At 35.8% G+C, this 6,142-nt stretch overlaps 1 pseudogene; it reads right to left on the reverse strand.

Annotated features, from left to right (window-relative positions):
- Nucleotides 1–4,107: 4,107 nt before the first annotated feature.
- On the reverse strand, nt 4,108–5,479 carry LOC101447443 (interferon-induced protein 44-like pseudogene; annotated as a pseudogene).
- Between the last annotated feature and the right edge of the window lie 663 nt (nt 5,480–6,142).

The raw sequence follows: 6,142 nt of genomic DNA on the forward strand, positions 1-6,142 counted from the left end.
ATTCTTTTGGATATGGATATTCAATTTTCCCAGCACCATTTGATGAAGAGACTATTATGTCCCAGTTAATGGACTTGGCAGCCTTATAAAAAATCAATTGACCATAGATGTGAGGATCTATTTCTGAACTATCAATTCTATTCCACTCGTCAATTTCTATCTTTATGCCAGTACCATGCTATTTTGACCCCTGTAACTTTGCAATATGCTTTAAAGTCAGAAAGTATGAACCCTTCAATTTCATTCTTCTTTTTCAAGATGTTTTTGGCTATTTGGGGGCCCCTTATCCTTTCAAATAAATGTATTTTCTTTTCATTTCTTCAGTGTAGGCTGTTGGGATTTTGATTGGGGTTACATTGAATCTGTAAATCAATTTAGGGAGAATTGACACCTTAACAATATTTAGTCTTCAATCCAATGAACACAAGATGTCCTTCCATTTATTTAGGTCTTCTTTGATTTATTTGAGAAATGTTGTATAGATTTCTGCTTATAGGTTTTTTACATTTTTGGTTAACTTTTTTCTAGATATTTGATTCTTTTAGTTGGTATAGTGCATATAATTTTTCCCCTGATTTCCATCTTAGATTGCTTGTTACTAATACATAGAAATACTACTGATTTTTGCAGATTGATTTTATATCCTGGCACTCCTCTGAACCATTTCTTAGAAAAATTTATCTTTAAATATACTTACTTCTAGGAGCATTATATGGCTTTGGTATTAGAGTGTGGTTGGCTTCATAGAATGAGGTAGGTAATTATAGCAGCTTGATATTATTTATGAATTCCAAAAGAGATATTGATTATGTTTGTAAACCAGTCTGTTTCTCTGGGTTTGAAAACCCTTTAATGGTATTTGATTCAGCTGAGATGTTTGATTAAATTATGTTAAGATTAGGGCTTTGATTCAACCTTGTCTTGATTTAGCTCCCTCTTCTTTTTTTTAAACATAGGTGTTTAGGGTTATAATTTACCCTCTTAGCACTACCTTTTCTTTATCCATATGTCTTAATATATGCTTTGTTCTTATTTTCATTTTGGGATATTTATTGATTTCCCTTGCAATTTCATTTTTGATCCACTGATTACTTAAGAGTATGTTGTTTAACCTCCATATATATGTGAATTTTCCACTTGTCTGCCTATTACTGATTTCCAGTTTCATTCCATTATGGTCAGAGAAAGTGCTTTGTATAATTTCAATCTTTTAAAGTTTATTGCAGCATGTTTTGTAACCCACCATGTGGTCTGCCTTGGAGTATGATCTACATGCAATTGAGAAGCATGGATACTCTGCTTTTTTGAGGTGCAATATTCTGTACATGTCTGTTATAGTTTATTTAAAATATTATTCAAGTTCCTTCTTTCCTTATTGATCCTCTACCTAGATTGTTCTATCTATCGGTAAGAGTAGTATACTGAAATCTCTAGCTGTTAAGGTAGAGACATCTAATTCTCCTTCAGTTTTGTCAGTGTTTGTCTCATGTACTTTGGGGCACCATGGTTGGGTTCATAAATATTTATGTATTATTTGTCTCTTGTAACAATTTTGCACTTAAAGTCTGTTTTGCCTGGTATTAGTATAACTACAATAGCTCTTCTTTGGCTATTGTTTGCATGGAATTTTGTTTCCCAACCTTTCACAATCAACTAATTTGTGTCCTTGGGTCTAAGGTGAGTTTCTTTTAGAAAGCATATAGATGGATCCTATTTTTTAATCTATTCTGTCAATCTGAGTCTTTTGACTGGAGAGTTTAATCCATTAACATTCTATGTTTTTACTGTAAAATAATTACTTCAACTCTTTTATTCTTTGGTTTTTATGTGTTATGTTTTATTTTCTTCTCTCTCACTTTTATTTGTCTTTACATGTAATCTTCATTTCTACACTTTCCTCCAAGCCTCTCTCATCTGTCTTTTCCTTCCTGCCTGCAAAACTCCCTTCAGTATTTATTGTAAGGCAGGTTTCTTGTTGATGAACTCCCTCAGTTCCTGTTTATCTGTTTATCCATTTTTGAAGGACAGTTTTGCTGGATAATATATTCTTGGTTGGCAGTTTCTCTCTTTCAGTACATTCAATATATCAGACCACTACCTTCTCACCTCCATTGACTCTGATGATAAACTGGGACTTAATCTTATTGCTATTTCCTTGTATGTGACAAATCACTTTTCTCTTGCTTCTTTGAGGATTCTCTCTTTATCTTTAGCAATGGACATTCTGATTAGTTTTTTTCTCAGACTAGGTCTATTAGGATTTATTCTGTTTGGAGAATGTTGTGTTTCTTGTAAATGTGTATTTATGTCTTTCATAAGAGTTGGTAAGTTTTCATCTATTATTTCCTCAAATATTCTCTCTGCCCTTGTATTAGTCAGGGTTCTCTAGGGAAATAGAACTGACAGGAAATATCTGTAAATAGTATGAGATTTTATAAAAATGTCTAACATCACAGTGGGGAAGAACAAGTCAAAATTCTTCAGTGCAGGCTGAAAACCTGGGGGTTCAATGAAGGTCCTTGGTGAATTCCCAGGAGATGCTGGCTGCCTGAAGTAGAAAAGGGAATTCTCTCTCTGAATGCTGAATTCACTCCTCCTTTTAAGGTCTTCAACTGATAGGATGAGAAACCACTAATTGCTGATTACAATCTCCGTAGTTGTTTGTAGGTGTAACCATCCATCTTTGTTATCAACTCACTGATGATTAAAGTCCTCTCTTCTTTTTCATGATGTATTTGTTTGTGTACTTTATGCTATCATTTATATTCATGAGGCCCTGATCAATTTTTTTTCATTAGAGGAAGAAACTTTATTTTTTCACAGAAATAAAATGTAAGTTTCTAAGAAATATTTGCTCTTTTAGCTTAAATTCAATTATTTAATCATTCATCTTTTGGTCCCAAGATAAGTGAACACTGTCTCTCCTTTAGTTCCATTTCTCCTCTCCTACATTATATTCCTATGTCCTCATTTTTATAATTATTAGCCAATGTGATCAGTACACTCATAGAATTTATATATAAAGTGCTATAGGAGAATAATGAAGGGAACAATTTGTTTTGCCTTTGTAGGTTTAGAAAGGTGTCCCAGAAACCAAATTGTAAATGATACAGAAATGCTTAGAAATGGTGTTTATGTGTGATGAATCTGGACTCAGATGGGATCTCCCTTCATAAGCCTTTCATGCTAATGTGCTGGAGGTGCAGTTAATGTTGGGGTTTAAGATATATTTAAGGGATTTGAATCTCTGGACTGACAATGTGATAGCCAGGTCCTGAGCCTCAACAGACTCCAGCACCTACAATCTGATTTATTGGACTTACCACACTCAGCTAAGATGGAGTTGAAGAAGGACAACCACCACACCATGGAGCCTAGAGTGATTACAACTGAAAATGGGAGGATTGCATCCAGCATCCATGTGGAATCTGAGCCTCCTCTTGACATAGAGGTGCAATGGACACAACCAATCCAATGTCCACATAGAAGAGGTGGCATTGGATTGGGAAAAGTGGACATGGTGGACGATGGGTATGGGGAAAGGCAGGAAGAGATGAGAGGTGGAGGCGTCTTTGGGACATGGAGCTGCCCTGGATGGCGCTTCAGAGGTAATCACTGGACATTGTAAATCCTCACAGGGCCCACTGGATGGAATGGAGGAGAGTATGGGCCATGATGTGGACCATTGTCTATGAGGTGCAGAGGTGCCCAAAGATGTACTTACCAAATCCAATGGATGTGTCATGATGATGGGAACGAGTGTTGTTGGGGGGGGGAGAGGGGGGGGGGGGGTGGGGTTGAATGGGACCTCACATATATATTTTTAATGTAATATTATTACAAAGTCAATAAAAAAAATTCAAAAAAAAAAAAGAAATGCAGAGTGTTGTTGGCATATTTTGATCCAATATTGATAGGAGCTTGCCTTTAGACTTAAGATATTACTGATTGTAGAAGAAACTGTCAGTCAGATACTGTCAGGGGTAGAAAACAAAACATGTGAACAAATGCAAAAGCAAAGAATGAAGGAGGCTGTCAGCAAGATTGATTCTAGTCAGAGATGCCAATCCAGGTTTGGGCCAAGTGTGAGGGTTGAAATGGTTGATATCATGTGCAGAACTGGAATGCTCTTGTAATTTCATCTGTTTTCTCAAGAGGCAAATCTTCTAAGGAGTCATCTGTAGCCTGCAACATCTGCCTCAGTGTAGAGAGGATTCGAACATCCTTTAAAGGGTCCAGCTCCCACTCTGAGGCATAATTTCCAACCATCAAGATGTTCAGAAGAGGAACGCCTAGCATTTTGTTGACATTCAATATCTAGCTTTGATAAGTCATAGATCTATTCATGTTTAGAAGGTTCTCTTGAAGAACTTCATTGCAATTATTCACTTTAGTAAGCAAGGCCACATGTGCTATACCATAGTTTAAAACTTCTTTTTGAACTCTTTTGAACTTTGACACCATTTTAGAGGATATTTCATTGATAGAGTTGATATCTAAGACATACACCACACAGTGAATCCTTTTCTTCAGTGATGGAGAGCTGATGAAGTCAGGATGATTGGACATAATTGGTTTATGGGGGTTAAACTGATATTTGTCAGGCACACAACCTTTTAAGATGTGAGGTATGTCATCCACACACAATGCTACTCCCCCTTTCTTAGCCAGTCCCATTGAGTCACAAAATATAAAAGGCAGAGATGTACCCTATTCTCTATCTTTAATGGAATATATTCTAAACTGTTCAGTAATGCTGGTGATATCGGATCCTGTTATAGCTTGGTGAGTCACATGGCCTCAGAAAATTGACTTCACAGAATTGAAAAAACTGGAATTTCCAGACCCAGTTGGATCCAGCAAGAGAATATGTATTTCTGGGACCAAGTCTGCAATGGGGTTGTAGGTTCTGAGATCTGTCAGGAGGTTCTTTCTGTGTTATGTAACTTCCTTTATCCTCTGTATGTTTCCTAGATTATTGTTAATTCCTTCAGTTCAAAAAACTTCACACTCACAATACTTATGCCAAGAGTTTACTTGAAATTGTTCATGCATGGAAGGATTTATATTTGACTTTGTCCTAAAGAGAAACTCTCAGAATCACAGAAATAAAATTTCAATTCTTCAACAGTAATTGTAGGTGGTCTATTAAAAAAAAGTTGGCATTTCTGTTGTGTTGTTCTCCTTTGGAAATAAAAAAACAGAAAGAAAGCTTTGGTTCTTCAGAATCTTCACAGACTGTAGGATAGTGCTCAAGCATAAAGACTCCAAAAGTATTTTCATGTGAATATATGACTGTGATAGTGGGTCCCTGGTGACTGCATCTTTGAATCAAATTTTTAATGCTAAATCCATGAACAAAAGATTTATAAAGAACACTCAAGGAAACCTTTTCATGTAGCTTTTGCAGACTTTTCCTCATTCCATGCCAATCTGGTTGTCACTTCCATTTTTCAGTATCTGTTTATGAGAGTTAGAACAGAGAATTAGTTGCTCTGTCAGATGCATGGAGCAGCCACAGAATGGTGACTGAATGTTTAGCTGAGATTCTCCTGATCAGTTTTTTTCCCCATTATTTTCTGTATCTCTTCTGTCTGTAAAATTTCAAATGTCCTATCTTTCAGTTCATTGATTCCTTCTTCTGCCCATTCAAATCTGCTATTGTATGCCCCCAGAGTATTCTTAATCCCTCCTATTTTGTCTTTTATTTCCATAAGTTCTGTTATGCTTGTTTTCTTTCTTTAACATTCTTCTTTATCCTCACCCTTTTTCTTTTTAATATCCTTTATATCCTTAGTCATATTTTTTTCCTCTCCTTGAATTGAGTTAGGGATTAGTTTGAACATTTCTGATTAGTTGTTCTAAATCCTCTCTCTTCTGACTTTTAAGTTTGTTCATTGGGTGTGGCCATATCTTCCTGTTTCTAAGTATGGCTTATAATTTTTTGCTGATAACTAGGCCTCTGATTATCTTGGATGACTTCTTTATGAATGTTAGCTTCTCTCTCTTGTCTTGGGCTTTTTTGTAGATTAGCTTTGTGTTAAAGCTCTTCTTTGGCACTTGGTTTGACTTATTCTAGGCCCTTAAAATTACCCATGTTTAATAGCTCTGATTTCTTCAACTCTTCAACCCTAGTTTCTTA

This window comes from Dasypus novemcinctus, chromosome 1, assembly GCF_030445035.2.
Source record: "Dasypus novemcinctus isolate mDasNov1 chromosome 1, mDasNov1.1.hap2, whole genome shotgun sequence".
NCBI classification, from domain to species: Eukaryota; Metazoa; Chordata; class Mammalia; order Cingulata; family Dasypodidae; genus Dasypus; species Dasypus novemcinctus.